The following is a 19,977-nucleotide window of genomic DNA, read 5'->3' on the forward strand; positions in this document are numbered from 1 at the left end:
GGTTTTTTCTTCGAGTAAATAATTAATGTTCCGTTTATGTTTTTAAGTTTGCTCTTGTTAAAAATAAATATTTTTGTGAATAACCTTTAACTATAAAATTCATAGTTTTGTTATTAGAAGTGAGAGCATTAGTACCTTGTGAGTAATCATGTATCAATTGACACCTTCAAAGTGGCACTTAAACCCTCGTGTTTACAGATCGTTACAACTGACGATTACTATTGGAAAGATTTACGTTCACAGTAAACGGTTAGCACCACAGACGGTGGCACATCCAGCTTTACACTGTGACATCTTGTGCCATCGTAATAAGTGTCATATTGCTTCAAACATGTGTAGTTTGATGTGACATCGACTGAATATTGTTAAGTGACTAAATGCTGACAAATGGACTCAATTTTCTCTCGTATTTTGATTTATAATTGACAATTTGATAAAAGAAAACAAAACACTATCTTTAAGGTTAAAAATCATTTTTTAGAACAAGGCTGAAATAATGTTTGAAATATTTTTACAAGAATTATATTTGACTGAACTAAATTTGCGATGACTGAAAGAAATCATTTCAATACAGTTACAAGAGTTCAATAGTTTTTTGTAATTTATAGACTTTATTTCAATGATTATCTTCACAATAAACGCTGTCAACAGTAGGTTTATCCAATAATTGATGATTGATCTAAATACTCATTGAAATTTTGTTTGATTCTTACTTGTCTTGTTTATTCCTCCGTGTTAGCCCAATCATTATGTTATTTGTAATTATATTCTGATAGGTAGTATCACTTGAATCTTGATGGAAAACTAATCGGACAAGTGTTTCAAAATCAACTTTCTGCGCCCATAATATGAAGGACACCATCATGAGCGTCCCATTTAAAATATTCCATTCCGAGATAATTTTCCTATATCGTAAGAAAATTAATCTGAAATCACTTTAAAGTGATCTTATTAAGCACGTCACTTATCCGTGGAATGGTCTTTTCGAGTAAAAATAGCACGTATAAATATGTATTATAGTATACGTCACTTGCGTAGAGTGACGAAGGACATGATTCCTTGACAGGTATAATTATTATTGTTTATTCTTAGTGACACGCGTTCTCACGGTGGCAATTGAGCTGTAGGACTGACGATTGTGTTTATAGCTTAGTCATTTATACAAGACATTGTTACCTAATAAAATACCTAATTTTAGGCATATTTTTGTTAAAAAGTTTGGAAAACCTTCTAAAATTAAGCAAGGCTCTATAATTATAAGGAAGCGAAAAACATAACCCTCCTTGTGGCGCAGTCGGTCAAAAATAGCCAACAAAAGGATCTTTAAACTGCTATTTGTATTAGAATAGAGATGAGATTTAATCAAACTTTTTAAATGTTAAAGAACACAGTCTCTTTAAAACTAACATTGGAACATGCTCTCGCGTCTTGATTAGTGCTATAAATACATAAAAGGTAATGTTTTTATGTTACTTTTACCATGTTTTATGTTGTAAGGTAAGTATATCAGCTAAGTATACTTATAGAATGACACATTGAGTGCATTGTGATATGTCAATATAACATAAACTGCTTGAAAAGCGTATTTCCCAACGAAAATCTAGTTATCAGTCGTTTGTTACAGTTTACATTTGTTTACATGCCTTTATCTAACATCCAAATAAGAAAATAGGAACTGTTACAAATGTTTCAGTCAGATACTATTTGGATAACATGTTTTTGTAGACAAATAATATGTTATTGCCTGAAAAGTTTTTCTCTGTTAGGCTCAGTCAATGGTGTTTTTCGTTATTGTTTTTGTTCCATTGCGTCTTTGCCTCATAAGTGTAGGTATCACGTCAAAATTATCACCTGAATACAAAAATTATATTCAAACTCACTGTAGAAGTATAAAATATCTTAAGGACATGCAAGATGCAAGTTTAAATACGCTACATAGTCTACTTTCCATAATGAAAAACAAAAATACAGTCGTGACTTTAACTTCTCATCAATATACTGTCTCATATACTCATGTCAATTATCTTATTCCATTTATTATCTTACTTAGGCTGGGTTGCACCATCTTACTTTAACTTTGACAAACGTCAAAAATCTGTCAAACTCCATACAAAATACACCGGTTATCGTTATAGTAACTGTCAAAGTTGTGGTGCAACTCAGCCTTAGCTTACAGATTGCAAACGTAATAGATAACGCATTTCCCATTTAACTGGACCGTTATAATTCAGAGAATTCGCTATCTCTATCTTAATCGGGAGATATTCAAACTCGATGCCCACGCGATAGCAAGAGCCTCCGCTTAATCTCCTGAGTAACTTAGTTTATGTAATGTACGCGATTGGCGGTTTTTTTACACCATCTTTGATGTACCGCGCGATTACAGCACAGATAACTTACGCTGTCAATTTAAAATCGAACGGCCAGTATCTTTTTTGCGTCAATCAAGGAGGTTTTATTTCATTATACTTTTTAATTTCGCAAATGAGGTTATTGTGTTGCGATATAGGAGGAAAGATGTACGAGTAATTACCGCACAAGTTCTCAGAGTGAATAGGCAAACAGAATATTCTGGTGTAATCCATAACGGTGCATTTAACACTTTAAACTTTGCAAAGCTTACGACGTAAACTGCTCGCTTAGTATCTAATTTGTGCGTATTTAACAGCATTCACCGTAACATTGGAAAACCGTGAAAAGTTGCATGACACACTTAGTCTAGTTTCGGATGAAAGTTTTCTAATTAAAGATAAACATAATTAACAGATTAAGGGTGTATTCATCACAGCGTCCACTAGGAACCATTTTCATAATAAAACTGTTCTGCTTACTTGGCTACTTTAAAATGTCGTCGGACAGTGCTGCATCCGCATCAGGTGGGTACCGAGCGGACGTTGGGCGATTGCGTTAAGAATGTTACTAGTGTGTTCTACTCACTGTTATTATCCGAAAAGGCACGGGAGTCTGGAATCACAAACACTCGCGAACGTATCGAACGTGGGGTCGCGTGGTAGCGTGCGGTCGTCGCAGCAGGCGTTAGGAGTTTGCGTGGTGTGGTCGCCGGTAGAAGTATTTAAGGTGCGAGCAGGCTCCTGATTGGCCGCAGCGGCGTCGCGCCCGCTTTGACTCACGGCTACGTCACTCGGTGGAAAGCCTGTGTAACTTTTTAGGGTTCCGCGGGCACGAACGGTTCGCGTATCGGTGTGGTCGTGACGCAAAATCACTTGGCGGTTTTAAATCAGCTGGCTTTTGGTAAACTTTTGGCGGAGGTGGAGCAAAACTTTTTTTCGTAGCTTTTACTGAATCTTTACCTTGGTGAATTCTATTTAGTGAGATATTATGTTTTATTTTTGTAATATAGAAACTGAAAGTCTAGCATAGATAGGTTCCTATCCTAGGTATTCTAAGATCTTTGTGATGTACTAATAACCGTCGGTTGTAGAAAATACAAGTATCTACACTATTCCGAGTGTACTTGCTATGTCTATAGATACTTTTAAGTTATATCAAATAAGGCCACAGTATATTGTTGTGCCAAAATGGACCAATTAACACCTCAAATGACATAAAGGTGTGCTCTATATATTAGCATCGTTAAAGTATCGTTATCGATAAAGATATAATTCTATATAACTCTTGTAGAGCTAATGACATAACCAAATAATATGTATTTGTGAACTATGACTGTATGTAGGTACCTACATTCAAATACGAAAATGCTTCCACAAATACATCTAAAAGGTTAAACTTTTGACAAGCAAGGACGAGCATTACTTTTGATAGAATACTTTGGTAAGCTCATGCTCACCATTTGACAGTTACAGCTTTATAAACGTATGGTCAGTCTCACCAGTCTCACGTCTTTTGTTTGCTAAATCTGTGATTTCAGGCTTAAGGTGCTGAAAACTCGATTTAAGCTCAAGTTTGTTTGGACAATTTCAATATTTAGTTGAAACACATTGTCGGTTCTATTCTGGGGTAGTAATAAAGATATGACGATGACAGAAGAATTTGTGAAGAGTATGAATTATAATATCGATTTGGATCCTTGCAACGGAGAGCGGGAGACAGATCTGCTGAAAGGCGTAAACCTTTAAGAATGAAATATGCACCAGTGCAGTCTTTTACGGGACTATAGTGACTATACCCTCCTCTCGTTCCCACCGCTGCAACTCCTGTGTAGCCAGGATCTACAGCTTGTCCGCCAATAAAAACCCAACCAGTGAAGGCCAAGGTCCCGGGGGAAAGTTGAACTGTCATTGAACCCACAACGAAATTAATCAGAAGAACATAGGAGTTCGAAGTGCAGTCGATTTGAAGTTGACTAAGTACTCGTAAAATAGGAGTGTTCAATTCTTATCGACAAATCGTTTAATCAAGATAACCGCATGTAAACTTCCGAGCGGATTACGCAGAATTACGAAGCAGTATGTTTTATAGCGCGTTTTGTCGTAATTTTCCTAATAATTATGTAGGTAGTTTTATGACGACGATGTCACAGTAAAGACACACATAGGAAGCTTAATTTAAGTTACATAAGAAACTGCAACATATAGCAATATAATACTTGAACAATCAAAATAAATGTGCCAGTTATATCAGGAGTTATTCTCGGATAAAAGTTTGGTTGAATCGGGCCTTAGATACCTAAGTACAAGATGTCCATTCACAAACTGAAGAAAGATTGTAGGGATTCAGGAATAACATTAGGTCTACATCTACTAGAATCGTCATCTTAAATGAATGGATAATTTATAATAGGCATAATGGGAGTAGATAAAAAAATTCATTATATATTAAAATATTTTAACTAAAACGTGAATCTTTCAGTGTCACAATACATGAGTGTAAAGCTACTGTATTTATTTGTATTATGGAACCATTCCATTGAAACACTGTCTCATATGTCTCACCCATTGGTTTGAATTTAATGGAAAGAAATATAATTAGAGTGCTTCTAAATATAGTTTAGTTTAATAAGGGGATTTTGCATTTTTTCAGACGTTACACTGAGTCACTTTAACCCATTCTTAATATTAAATCATCGATGTACAGTCGGAAGCACTTAAAACAAGACGCTGTAGTGATTAAAATACAACAACCTAGCTTCATTAATACTGTGCGGGTTTAATAGGAAATATAGAGATCCGTAGTAGAACTATGGTCATTGTCATTTGTCGCAGTCCTTTGGATTTGTATTGTTTGCAAGCTGAAGTGGTAGCGAGCAGAGCTGGTAGCGAGACGAATTGTTAGTCAATGGGACAGATAAATCTTAAAAAAGAGACTAAGTATACTTAATACACTACGTGGTCAGACGTCCAGCCGGGCCAGGATGTAAGACGTGGTAAAATCTTGTCGATGATTAGACGACAAATGTATGGGCTTATCGCGTAAAATCAATAAACGATTATCACGGCGCGCATCCGAGACCTACAGCTGTACACCACAGAATAAAAGTGGCAGGACTTTGAATGGGTGAAGTCAATTTGTGACCGCCTGTACCAGTAGGAATTCTTATAAAGATGATAATGTGACGTGTTTTTAAGATAGTATCAGGAGTGATAGAACGTGTAAACCTCGCAGAAGGCCTTACAGCGGAATTCAGTAATTTAAATACATACGAGAGGCTACTTCACAAACTCCAATCGTGGATTTCGACTGATAAATAAGTTGACTGTCATCTCTCTCAGAATGAAGAACAGCCTCTAGCTGTCAAACAAAACGACTCTACAGATAAATTTTAAAAATAATGTATTTGTCGGTCATGATTAAGATAATATTGAAAAGACACTGAAAAATATCTACACTTGTGCTGAAATGGTCAGAGAGAAATGAAAAATTTATGCCCGTTTTCACCATCAATCCCTAATTTTTAAGTGACCCCTATGGTAACACATAACAGGAATTTGGTTTTCATAGGGGTCACTTAAAAAAAAGCGATTGATAGTGAAAATGGGCATTAGTCTTTCATATTTAGTTAGATCAAGTGCAGCATAGTTGTCTTTGAACTGGATTTTGCCTACTTTTAATTTTTACATAGGTACTTTTAATTTCAGATCAATATTGGCAGAGACTTTTTAAACCAAATATACAAACAAAATTGCTTCCTATTATTGCAACTAATACCTATCATTATTTTAGTAATAATGCAAGGTATACTATTAGGTACACACACCTCTTACTTCGCGTTCACTAGTAGGGATTGGAATGATAAAAATGCTACGTTTGTGTACTTTTATTTTTGCAATTAATCACAATTGATTCGAGCAATGAATTGAAACTTTAGTGATGAATTGCATCAACCGAGGCCGCCGCGAGTACGTTCCTTCGTAAGGTTTCCAAACTCGATACTAAGCTTCCTGCAAATTAATATCTAGCTCTATTAAGTATGTAGTGGGAATACACTACGGTATTTTACTCTGACCTTAATGTAGGATTGATTTTATCGAAACCAAGTTTTTATGGTTTCACTAAGTTTGGTTATGTCACCGGAAAATAACAAGAACTTACTAACTTACGCGTGAGTTCGGTAAGTTTATCAATTTGCGAAAGTGGGGGCGTAAAATAATACTATTATCTCTTGTATAGAATCCTACGAAAGTTTATAAGGTTTTTAAGTTTCATTATTTCAAGCAATAATTAGGTTTAAAGAACTTTATTATCATAAGAAATTTACATTTCACTTATAATGAGATACAAAAATATTTAATAAATTATTTACAAATTAGGCACTGGTACTAGCCTGCTATGTGTATCTTTTTTAAGTTTATTTTTAAAAGTATGTAAACTTTCACAATCCTTCAAGTCGTCAGGCAAACTGTTGAATAGCTGTGCTCCCTCAAACAGTACAGTTTTTGTTCCGTAATAATTAGAAGTGCTTAGTGTTTATTATTTTTTAAATTTTGCATGCGGCCTTATAGATTGATCTAAAGCACTCACGTTGCCAATTTGAAATTACATTTTTGAAATTGTTTTTGTTAGTAAGTCACATACGTTTTTATCTTTCTGGTAAGTATAAGTGAGTTTTTAAAACAGTGTACAATATGCTTTACACTCTGATTTACATAATCTTATCGACTGTTGAACTCTTATCCAATATATGCCTTGAGACCGATCTTCGATTATGGTTTTCTAGAAGGGATTCCAGAAGGTTGTATGATGGCTACGCTCTAGATTCTAAACACGAGTGCTGTTAAAACCTGGGTTGATTTTTCAATCGACAGATATCTTTTAACTGAAGAATAAACTAGTCATTTTGACATATTTCTCATACTGAAACTAATCCTTCAATTAAAAGTTATCCAACGATTGATGAATCAGCCCTTAGAAGATTCGATCTTGAGTTCAATAGACCAATAACTTCAAAAAGAAGCTCACAGTGATTGAATTAAAAAGCTATTTCGTCGTGGCAAACACCTGGATGCGGGAAGCGCAGGACCGGTATCTGTGAAAATCCTTGGGGGATGCCTTCGTCCAGCAGTGGACGATATCTGGCTGAAACTAACGAACGTGCTTATGGAGGGAGGCCTACTTCTAGCTGTGGATTGCCACTGGCTGTAAGATGATGATGCAGAGATTTAAGATTTAAAGTCTGACGTGACGTGAATGCGTGGCAGTGACATAATATACATAATACATATAGATAGATATCTTTTAATGGCGCCTTCAGCACTTATGTCGATAAGATATTAGAGAAAGACATTTTTATCGATCACTTACCGATACATTGAAATTTGTTGTCTTGAAAGATTACATAGATGCATACTGATAAAAATTGTAAGTACGTAAGTACCTGAGAAGTACGTAGCTATAATCTAACGTGTGAAGATCATGATATCGTATAAAATGACGTGAATTGTGGTTGTTTCGTCAAGGATACCTGAAAAGAAACTACTTAAAAGTGTTTATTCGTAGGTAGGATAGACTGGACACGGTTGTAACAGGGTACAGTTGTAACAGGGTACGGTTGTAACAGGGTATGGTTGTAACAACTCCAATGCTATCAAACAATGCTCTATAGGTAAGACAGGTAAGGCTGTATGGACATGTCACCATCATGCCCTTCCTTGTACCCCTCTCCTACCGAGCAACAGTCGAGTTATTACAACCGTACCCAATCTCTCTTACAATAATAGGTACTAATATACAATTTATATTCATAATTATATTTCTTTGATGCTCCTAATGACAAAAGAAGAGCACTATACCTAATTTAGACAAAGAAATAAATTTGAAAACATAGATTATGAACTTTGAACATGCACTATGTAGTGAAAATTGCAAAGATTGCTGTCATTTAATCAAAGCTTTGCAAAGTAATTATTGTACCAAAACATATTTATTTAATAAACGCCTTAGATAACACAAAATGTTCAGAATACCTGAATATGTTACATCGTCGGGATGAACGAGATTAAACGTTATCAACGATAGATATAATGTGACGTCACACCGTGAGACAGGTCGACAAATATTTATTTTTAAATGACTAAAGTTATGGATACTGGCCTGAACCTTTCGGCCTTGCCAGTAGAAATGAGGAAATGCTCTACCAAACCTTGTTATAAAGAAAAAAAAAACATTTGGACCTTTCCAATATGCAATTATCTTTATTAGTTTTATTGCTGACGTAAAATTATTGAAAATGAATCCTGAAAGTCATGAAAGAGTTGCACGGGCTGCTTCTTTTATCCGGTACAGTAGTAGAGTTTAAAAGGTTTTAATGAGATGCTAAAAGCTATGTGACAGAAAACTAATTTAAATTAAACTTTTTTTATTTCTCTCTGACTGTGGGAAAATTGAGGATGTATTTATCTCAAAGGCATTAGAACGTGCCGAATTAATCAGATTACATTTATTTTTCAAGTTAAAAGTGGGAGGAAAACCCGAAGTGGGAAGGCATATTTTGAATTTATACCTTCATCCAACGCTTGTAACGTCAGTGACCGCGCTAGAGATACTGAAATGGAATATAAGCCACTTTTAACTCTTTCAAACAACTTTGTAACGTCATTAGCTTGGGAATATGCGGTGAACTATAGACAAGATTGAACTACGAGTTTTCAACTAGAAATACGCTATAGTGTTTTTAGACTACGTCGAAGGAACTTTAGGCCTGCATCTCATTCTCATCTAATTTATTTAAGATTGTGAGTAGATGAAAGATGTGTAGAGCAATTCGTTTAGTCCCCTCTAGCATTAATCTTGTACTTATACGTATACAATATTACGATAAAACCCCACTGAATCAAAGACCGACGATATGGTAAAGGTCGCGGGAAGAGTCTGGATGCGGGCAGCGCACGACCGTGCATTGTGGAAAACCTTAGGGGAGGCCTTTGTCCAGCAGTGGACGTCATTTGGCTGAAACGAACGAACGAATCAAAGATTAATTTATCTGTCTTTGTGATCTTCAGTTTGCAATCAAAATTAGGTTATTCACATTGATGTGGTGGCGATATTAGTCAGCCTTGTGGAATCCTATTGGGGAAATGTTTGGGGCAAAACATTTTTCGTTCATAAATGACGCATATCTTAGAATTGGGTGGTACCTAATAGTTCCGATTTGTTCCCTTGGTCAGGTCAGAAACCCTAGATTAGTTTTCCATGAATCATGGTGGAAAATGGAAACTTTAATAATAAGTATGTTTCATCGTAAAAACACTATTTAGTCGATATGTTGTGAGAAAGGTGAAATATTTATTCACGAATTCAATACTGCACTCATTTTCAGAAGCACATTAATAAATCGTGAAGTTAAATTTTTTCAGTGTGAAAGCCCTAAAATACAATTTAAATTAAGTATTAACAGTCTTTATCCTTATGTTAATTTGTCTGTATTTTATATTTTTAGGTCTTGAGACTTACATTCTAATTCTCAATTAACCATAGATCTGATGGGGACAAAATCTTTTATGCCTTTAACTGGTGGTGGAAGAATTGATGCCACCATATTTTGAACTATAATGAGATAAGAAAAAATACAAAATCAATGAAAAATTTTCACTTTAAGGTTAACCAGCCCTTCTAACGTGGTAGAAAAAAGGGGTTAACCCAAGGGGTAGAGTAGTAAAAATTGACTGATATTAGTGTAATAGAGTGGCCTAGAATGCCAGTTGGCTAAAGGTAGCATGATGCAACTGCGCCGCGTGTGGCATGATGCGCTCGCGCCTAGCGCAGCACGCACGGCCAAGCGCGAGTCGGGCTTACACGTAGAGTTCTGTAGGAAATTACAAAAGGAAGTGCAGCCCTCCCTAAATATAGTGTTTGCATTTTGGCTTATAATTAAAATAATATAATATACTCATATTGCAAACAAAGTCAAGTCCCCAAAAAGATCGGACTACCTACCTACTTAGACTGGGTTGCACCATCTTACTTTAACTTTGACAAACGTCAAAAATCTGTCAAACTCCATATAAAAAGTACCGGTTATCGTTGTAGTTACGGTCAAAGTTGGGTGGTGCAAAGCCTTAGTTATTTAATCTCTATCATTTTTTCAATCTATTGTAAAACTTATTTTAATAAAGGCACTTACTTTACTGTAACTTAAATTAATAAAGAACTCGTATTTTAAAACTGCGCTTAAAAGTCAATTCAATTTAGCTTATCAAAGTGGGGCCCTGTTGCTAGTAGTATTGTAATTGAAATTAAAAACACTAGGAAAAATTACTCCAAAAATATTGTCAAGTGTATGAATTTATGTGACGTACTTATTCATGACAAAATCAGAGATACTCTGCCTGATAATCACAATAAACACAATAAGTTGGAATGGCACAAGTTAAGCCGTGTTATCGCTACGCCATTGCTGCTAGACGAGGATTCAATTATTTACTTTGAATACAAATGGCTAAAGCATTATTACATAAAAGATGAGCAAAACTTTCATAATTTTAAGTATTTCCTTATTATCAAACATACTTAATTCACGCAATTCTAGAATAAAACTCATAAAACTCATTTATTTATGCCAGGCTTTAAAAAAAAGCACTTTTACACGTCCCAGTATTAACCCTACCACTGCTTCAGGACAATAAATGGGCCAGTGCTGAGAAGAAGCAGCGCAAGAAACTCAGTCACTATTGTCAGTAATACACACCGACTCTATGTATCTAAATACATACCAATAATACTCAATTGCAAATGATACGATAATACGACGAACTAAATAAAATGTGAAACAGTTTTTCACCAAGAAAAGTTTAAGTTATGACCATAGACAAAACTATCGTGAAAAACATGTTCGGTTGTCGCAAATTAGGAAAAAAGTTAAGTTTTCTTCAACAGTTTTCCTTTCCATTTTCCTAATTTAAACTACATAGTATCTTATCTATACTTATAATAAATCTGTAGAGAGGTCAATTCTGTACATGAAATATATTTTCAAAATAACTATCAGGGGGTGATTAGTGATCGATACTGATGCCAAAAATGCAATCAGTAAAATTTTTGTCTGTCTGTCTGTCTGTCTGTCTGTCTGTCTGTCTGTCTGTCTGTCTGTATGTTCCTTATAGAAAAAAAAACTACTCGACGGATTTTAACGAAACTTGGTACAATTATTCTTCATACTCCTGGGCAGGTTATAGGATACTTAGGAATTCCCACGGGACCGGAAATTAGCGGGAAAATCTTTTTGTATGAAAAATCTAAACTGCTTAAGTTAGACGCCTAAAATTTGGCATGCAGGTACCTTAGTAAACGTAAAGCTTAGTTACAACAGGATATTGCAAAATTCCCACGGGAACGGGAGTTAGCGGGAAAAAACATTTGTATGAAAAAATCTAAACCGCGTAAGATAGACGCTTGAAATTTGGCATGCAGGTACCTTAGTAAACTTAAAGCTTAGTTACAACAGGATATTGCAAAATTCCCACGGGAACGGGAGTTAGCGGGAAAAAACATTTGTATGAAAAAATCTTAACCGTGTAAGATAGATGAAGGGGGTAAAACGGGATCCACGCGTACGAAGTCGCGGGTGGCCGCTAGTTTAAAATAATATCAGATATTTAATAGATAACATATCAGTGTGTTTATGAAAAAAATGCCTGTCATGTTAATTTATATAGATGACTTTTTAATTGCGCCCTTTTGAACTCAAGGCGAAAATTGGGTGATTACAAAAAAAATTACAAGGGCAATGAACCGGGAAAATATTGTACAAAAGGTGAAAAGTCTTCCGGTCAATGCACCGGTAGGGTTATACAAGTAAATTGAACTTTGCCAATAACATAAACTATAGCTTCTGACCTCTATTCGTTACCTACTTGGTGAAACACGTGAATTTTGTATTGCTACAGATTCAATTAAAATAATATTAGATCTGGTATAAACTTTAAACTTTTAGTAACGACAAACTTCAAGAGGCTTCGATTGTCCTGCAAAACTAACTAAACTATTGTTTTATACTTGACACTCGTTCATAAATTATGAAAAGTTAAACTTTCGTTGATCACTAGTTTTATTTGACATTTAGTACATCTTACTTAGGAATGTCATTTAAACCAGTGTTCATCGTGCGTTTAACTTTTTTGTAATTTAAGCCCCATACAGTTCTGATTTACAGCCGTCTTTTAAACTTCTCAAATGTTTCATTAAAGACACTGTATCAGCGTGAACCCGCTTCCGAAAAGGGCTGTCTACGTGCGCAGTGACACGCGTCGGTCACTTGACTTTAATGACAGCGCTCAACGCACGCTCGAATATCTTCATTAAGATCTGACGCACAGACGTCAGCATATCAGGCTAAACACAGTGATCTTATTTTGTTGTAACACAGGCGCTATTTTGCATAAAATATTTATAAGTTTGATGTACTGTCGACTATACAAACAACGCTTAACTAAACTCGATTTAATCTTCCACTAATTCTGTCCTTTGAAACCTATTAAAAGCCTTAATTTACGCTTAAAATTGTATCAAGTTTTGCTCTGCTAACGCAGCAAATCATCAATTAAAACCAAAGAGAAAGAAACTGACAAACGTCAGCGAGACTTCAGATTTATAGATGACCCACGCTGAACTGTCCCACCAAACTCAATGACAGGGGGGCGCTACCATCGTTCAACTGTTTGGTTTCCAACATGGCAAAAATTGGAACCAGCGATCCGGTATTGACCGTGGCGCCCCACTGTCAATGTCAGGGATAGGACAGTTCAGTATTTTGGAACTATATATGCTCTGTCACGTCATAATATTAATTATGTCAGTGTGACCCATCCCTTGCTGCTCCCATACCTCAGGCATTGACTGAGTTAAGCGTTACAATATTATGTTCTTGTCAACCCTTACCCATGTGACATGCAATAAGAATAGAAAACACTGCGGAACAAAAAAAATAAAAAAATCTGCGGCATCTATTTTGTTAATGGATTTTGTAAACACATGTATTAGACATAAATGGTGTGCATTTACTTTCTTTGGATTGACTCTGGTTCTTGAGATAAACGAGACGCAAGAAATCAATGAAAAAAATTAAACGACCCTCCCTAAACTTATATTAATTTGATTATACCCCACAAGTTTTATTTTCTACTCATGTATTAGTGTAGTTGTGGTTACAACAATTTAGTAATCAGCTACTAGACCTTGAAATTATCAGTTTGTGTCTTTTAAATTAATTTTTAAAGAGCTTATTTTGTCTCAAAAAATATGAGTTCATTATGAAAACTTTACGTTTACAACCCCAACAGTTTTTGTTAATATTTGGCTTGTAAACTTACAAAAGCAAAGAAATAAGATCACGGAGGTAGTGATAAAAACCTACCATGCATACTTTGGTATAAAACTTCCATAAAAGAATAAATATTGGGGGTCCAATATCGTCTGCAAGACTCGTGAAGACTCTTTGCCATACTGGAGTCAAGCTGGACGTAAAGGACTTCAATTTGGAAAGCCAAAGATATGAACTGAGCTTTCTAATCACTAAAATGATCAAAAGTCAGCCAAATTAAAGTCCTTTACGTCCTGAAACGTCCGTTTGAATACGGAAAAAACAAATTCGATTGACCGCAAATCCGTACTCTTATTAAGACACTGTATTTGTAAACCACATAACACAAATTGAATCTGAAGCATGGCTAAGCTTTGTTTTAGTAATCAAACAATATTTGGGGAGTCATAGAGCACCAGGCTTTTCAGAATTGGTTGTTTGAAAAATTTAACACATAAGGATCTAATTTGAGTATTAATTTTTTTTTAACAATAGCCATTTGGACACGTTCTCCCATAATCTGGGTGATTACAGTGAGGAATAAGCAGAACGGTTCTACCAGAACATCAGGATAGTGGAAGAATGACATCCACGGTCAATGGGACCGCCAGATGATGGCTGATTACTGTTGCCATAATTATGGAATTTTCCTGACCAAAACCATAACATAAAAGCTTACAGAAAAAGCTTTTTGTAGTTTTTTTTTTCTATTATTTGATGAAAAGCAAATATATTTTTAATTTTTATATCGTTCTTAAATAGGATCTTAGTGTAAATATTTTTTTTATACAGATTGGTATTTTTATTTTGTTTTTTTTTTCATATAAACAGTTAATAGTATTTATCTCAAGATCTAGAGTCAATTTGACAAATCTAATATTTTTCTAGTATTCAGCACACTAGTCGCATACAGAATTGACTCTAAACTACCATGCCGCAAAATGACTGTTCCCCAGTGAAATAGAAGCCACGATAGCCGAGCGGTGAAGGGGTCGGACTGGTCGACTCGCAATCCGGGAACGCGGGTTCGGTCCCCGCCGCCGCTCGACTATTGTGGTGAGCTCACTCGTGACACAAGCATATTTAGCTTAGTACGAGGGGCTAACGGGAGTATTAGTAATTTGTGTAATAACAAACTACTAATAATCTTTTCAAAAAAAAAGAAAAAAAAAATAAATAAATAATTTGAATTTGAATTAGACCAGTACCCAACTGGAAAAGCCGGCGGTTTAACTTACCTACCTATTCTCTGAAACATGAAACTTAATCTTTCTTATCTAAAAGTGTAAAAAAACGTCATAAAACAACTCTATTTAAATATTGTTCATCTCGTAACTTTCATTAGTCAGTATGTTTAATTACTATTTACTTTTAATATGACGAGTTAAGTACAGCACGAGGATCATGATCATATGACTGAAACATGTGTCAACTGTGTGGTGTTGATGCGAAAATAGAATTTTCGACAATCTTATGCTGCAGTGCTGACGATTTGCAAAGTCGTCGTCCTTAGTAAACAAAAACTAATCTGGAAGATGGTTGAATTAGATAAGAAGAACGACTCTTAGCCTAGGCGCAGACAATCGATTTTTCGTCGGCCGATAGTTTAGTCGGGCAGTTGATCAGTACGGGCATATATGGAAGTGCGCACATAACGCCGATTTGATTTGGCCGATTCTTCATACAAATTAAAATCGGGCCAAACTATCGGCCAACTAAAAATCGATGATCTGCGCCTAGTCTTATAATTATTGAACTGGTTCTACCTTTGATCTCAATTCTTTGCTGCCATGAGCAATTTCTATAGTAGGTAGGTATAATTATGCCTGAAGAATTTCCAACCTCAAAAAAGGTATTTAAATTCATCATTTCTGTTTTTTGTAAAAAAAAACCCAGAATACTAGGAAATGGCGGAATTATTTGATAACGACAGGATATTTGGGCTTCCTGGTTATTATTTCTTTTCCAACGTTAAAAATTACAATAATTTTAAATTAAACAAGCCTATTGCTGAAAAAGATAAAATAATGTCGAAAAACCAACTGTGTTAATTATTGTAATTAGGTATTATTTCAGGGCATGGACAGGGCACATAGTACGCAGAGGCTGACGGCCGATGGGGTAGCAAGGTTCTGGAATGGACGCCGCGTACCGGAAAACGCACCGTGAGACGTCCACCTACAAGGTGGACCGACGACATCGTAAAGGTAGCAGGGAAGCGCTGGACGCAGGCCGCTACCAATCGATCAACATGGAAAGCATTGGGGGTGGCCTATGTTCAGCAGTGGACGTCCTATGGCTGAAATGATGATGATGATGATTATTTCACAATCGATTCGCGTACCATCGACTCGCATGGGACGTCCAACGACACCATAAAGGTAGAAGGAAGGCGCTGGATGCAGGCCGCTACCAACCGGTCAATATGGGAATCATTGTGGGAGGCTTATTTTCAGCAGTGGACGGATGATGAATCGACTCACAGACATTGGTCTCTAAATAGAGCGCCACAAAGGAACAAACGTACGTAAGTAGGCAGATCCATATACAGGGTGTCCCAAAAAGTAGTGTCAAGCCGAAGCCCAGAGGTAGAACATCACAAGGGCTATCCAAATTGCCCCATGTATATTTTAAATTTCTGTGCTTAGGCCATTTTTTTGGTCACTGTGCAGCTGTGGCGCGAATAGTCAAGTTACATGCCTGATTTTTTTATTATTATTAGACTAGCGGCCGCCCGCGACTTCGTACGCGTGGATCCCGTTTTACCCCCTTCATCTATCTTACGCGGTTTAGATTTTTTCATACAAATGTTTTTTCCCGCTAACTCCCGTTCCTGTTGGAATTTCGCAATATTCTGTTGTAACTAAGCTTTAAGTTTACTAAGGGACCTGCATGCCAAATTTCAAGCGTCTAACTTAAGCGGTTTAGATTTTTCATACAAAAGGATTTTCCCGGTAATTCCTGTTCCTGTGGGAATTTCGGGAATTCCTTTCTTAGTGCACCTCTACGGTACCTAAGCTACGTCCCTTATAAATTTCAAGTGCTAACGTTTAGCCGTTTATGCTGTGCGTGGGTATGTCATTGAGTCAGTCATACAAAAGGAATTTCCCGCTAATTCCAGTTCCCGTGGGAATTTTGCAATATCCTGTTGTAACTAAGCTTTAAGTTTACTAAGGTACCTGCATGCCAAATTTTAAGCGTCTAACTTACGCGGTTTAGATTTTTTCATACAAATATTTTTTCCCGGTAACTCCCGTTCCCGTGAGAAATTTGCAATATCCTGTTGTAACTAAGCTTTAAATTTACTAAGGTACCTGCATGCCAAACTTCAAGCGTCTATCTTACGTGGCTTAGATTTTTTTCATACAAATGTTTTTTCTCGCTAATTTCCGTTCCCTTAGGAATTTTGCAATATCCTGTTATAACTAAGCTCTAAGCTTACTAAGGTACCTGCTTGCCAAATTTCAAGCGTCTAACTTAAGCGGTTTAGATTTTTCATACAAAAGGATTTTCCCGCTAATGCCCGTTACCGTGGGAATTCCTAAGTATCCTATAACCTGCCCAGGAGTATAAAGAATAATTGTACCAAGTTTCGTTAAAATCCGTCGAGTAGTTTTTGTTTCTATAAGGAACATACAGACAGACAGACAGACAGACAGACAGACAGACAGACAGACAGACAAAAATTTTACTGATTGCATTTTTGGCATCAGTATCGATCACTAATCACCCCCTGATAGTTATTTTGAAAATATATTTCATGTACAGAATTGACCTCTCTACAGATTTATTATAAGTATAGATAAATACTAGGCCTAGCTGATTTAGAAGTATTTACATCCATAACACGAATATAAACTAAAAACGTTAAAAAGCCTGTATGTTGTAGAAAAAAATCATAACTCAAAACTATCAAAAGTCGCGGCGGGTGGCTTCGGCTTGACACTTCTTTTTGGGACATCCTGTATAATCCTCCCTTGCGTCACGCAGTCGGGTAAAAAACAGACCGTTACAATATTAGTAAAGGATCGAGAAAAGTCTGCTACTTTATTAATAGCTCCTCGATCAGTTGATACCTCTTCTAATATACCTACTTGATCTATGACTTGAAAATGCGTCATAGAATAACGGTGTCCATTAACATAATGTTATTTTGGATCCACTATCTATTTATACCTGGAGAAACCAAGTTATTAACTGCCTTCATAACTAATTAAATCGGATTTGTTTTTACGGTTTTTCCTCATGTGGTTACTTTAGTTAAAAAATACAGGTACTTTTTTGTGTGAACTTCTAGGGCTGTGGATGCAAATAAAACTTACGGTGATAATTTTTTTGAATTTTTGGCACGTCTCGTAAATGGTAATTAATGTCAGTACATTTTGGCGATTTTGTAGGTGGTCTGAAAAATGTGAAAAAGCGATGCAAGTGAACAGAAACCAAACTGACTCTACATTATTGACATATTTTGTTTCTATTTGGGTAGAGGTATCTTTTTACTTACGAAAATGAAACATAACCCTTAGGTAGTAAAAACGGTCTCAAGATGTAGCACTTAATGCACGTTAAATTTTCAGGATTTTATCAAGAGTCATGATATTACTTTAGTTAACCAAACCGCGTCAAGGTTTAGATTAGCCTTATTTATTTATTTTTATTTATTTATTTAAAGGCACAACCACAGAATACAATTCAATAAAATTACAATGATAACTTAACTAGGTTTCACATTTAAATTATATTCCTATGAATGTTGCACACAACATTTATATAAGAATAATTAAGATATGGAGCTTGAACAGGTTAAATATCAGTGGCTACGTTTACTTACTTAATGCATAATTCAATTGATTTTTTAAATGAGTAAAAATTTTGGAAATATATATCTAAATTGGTGGCATTATCATTATATAATCTGCACATTCGAAACAGGGGGTTATTATATGCTACATTGTTGCTGCAAACAGGAATACAGAATAATTTCAACCTTCTCTTACTACCGCTCGTCTTAAGTGATAAATGGCTCAATAAATCCATGGCATCATAATGATTGTTAACAATCTTATACAGTATAGCTAGATCCTGTATAGAACGTCTACACTGCAGTGTATTCACTTTGAAGTAGAGAAGTCTGTTTTCGTAGGAAGGTAGTTTACGTCGAAGGCCCAATTTCGAGCATAAATAACGTAGGAAACGTCTTTGGACAGACTCCAACCGATCAACATGAATATTATAATATGGAGACCAAACAATCGAGTTATACTCCAAGACACTTCTTGCGAGCGTAAAGTACAATGTCAAGATGCTAGCGGGCTTTCGAAACGGCTTTGTAGTCCTTAAAATAAAACCAATAGTCCTATTAACCCTTGCTATAATATTGTCATAGTGGTACGTGAAGCTTAATTTGGAGTCCAGCCACACTCCGAGATCCTTGACTACATTTTGTCGGCTCAAAGGGATGCGATTAATGTTGTAGAGATACTGAAAAGGGGATTTTTTTTTTGTAAAAGTTACAAGGCAACATTTTGAGATGTTCAGAGACATGCCATTATACACACACCAGTTCTGTACCCTATCAACATCGTCCTGCAAAATCATAGCATCATCCACACACACCACTTCACGATATATTTTAATATCATCTGCATAGGCTATACAATTTGATGTCATGGAATCGATTAGGTCATTAATAAATACTATGAATAAAAGGGGTCCTAAATTTGAACCCTGTGGAATCCCAGAGGTGGAATTATACGGGATTGAATCATAGCCATGCACTGCTACCAACTGTGTACGCCGCGACAGATAAGATACTAGCCACCGGAGGAGAACACCATGAATTCCAACGTGATGAGCCTTCAAACAAAGAATGCGATGGTCTACCTTGTCAAAGGCTTTAGCGAAGTCAATATAGACTGAATCTACTTGCACATGTCTATTAAAGGCCATGTTAAGGTCATGAACATAAGTTAGAAGATTAGTGGAAGTGGAACGACCGCCTACGAAGCCATGTTGTTTTGTACTAATTATTGGTTTTAAATGGAAATATGCATATTTGTAAACTAAACTTTCGAATATTTTTGCGAAACAACTGAGTATGCTGATAGGTCGGTAGTTAGTTATATCAGTTTTGTCTCCTGACTTAAAAATGGGTACTATTTTAGCAATTTTCCACAACTCGGGAAAAGTACCTGTATTTAGGCTTTTATTGTATAATATACAAAGAGGGATCGCCAAAACAGTCTTACACTGCTTGATAAATATCG

At 35.9% G+C, this 19,977-nt stretch overlaps 1 protein-coding gene across 5 annotated transcripts in view; it reads right to left on the reverse strand.

Moving 5' to 3' along the window:
• Nucleotides 1-19,977, reverse strand: part of LOC135080106 (CHH-like protein) — an 81,977-nt gene that overhangs the window by 36,247 nt on the left and 25,753 nt on the right. For 2 of the 5 annotated variants that reach the window (XM_063974790.1, XM_063974786.1), the window contains exon 1: nucleotides 2,938-3,037. The exons of 2 other annotated variants lie outside the window; for them this stretch is intronic. The gene's annotated coding sequence lies outside the window, so the exon portion shown is untranslated. One more of the 5 variants, XM_063974789.1, reaches the window with a different exon arrangement.

Source organism: Ostrinia nubilalis, chromosome 17, assembly GCF_963855985.1.
Source record: "Ostrinia nubilalis chromosome 17, ilOstNubi1.1, whole genome shotgun sequence".
Lineage (NCBI taxonomy): Eukaryota > Metazoa > Arthropoda > Insecta > Lepidoptera > Crambidae > Ostrinia > Ostrinia nubilalis.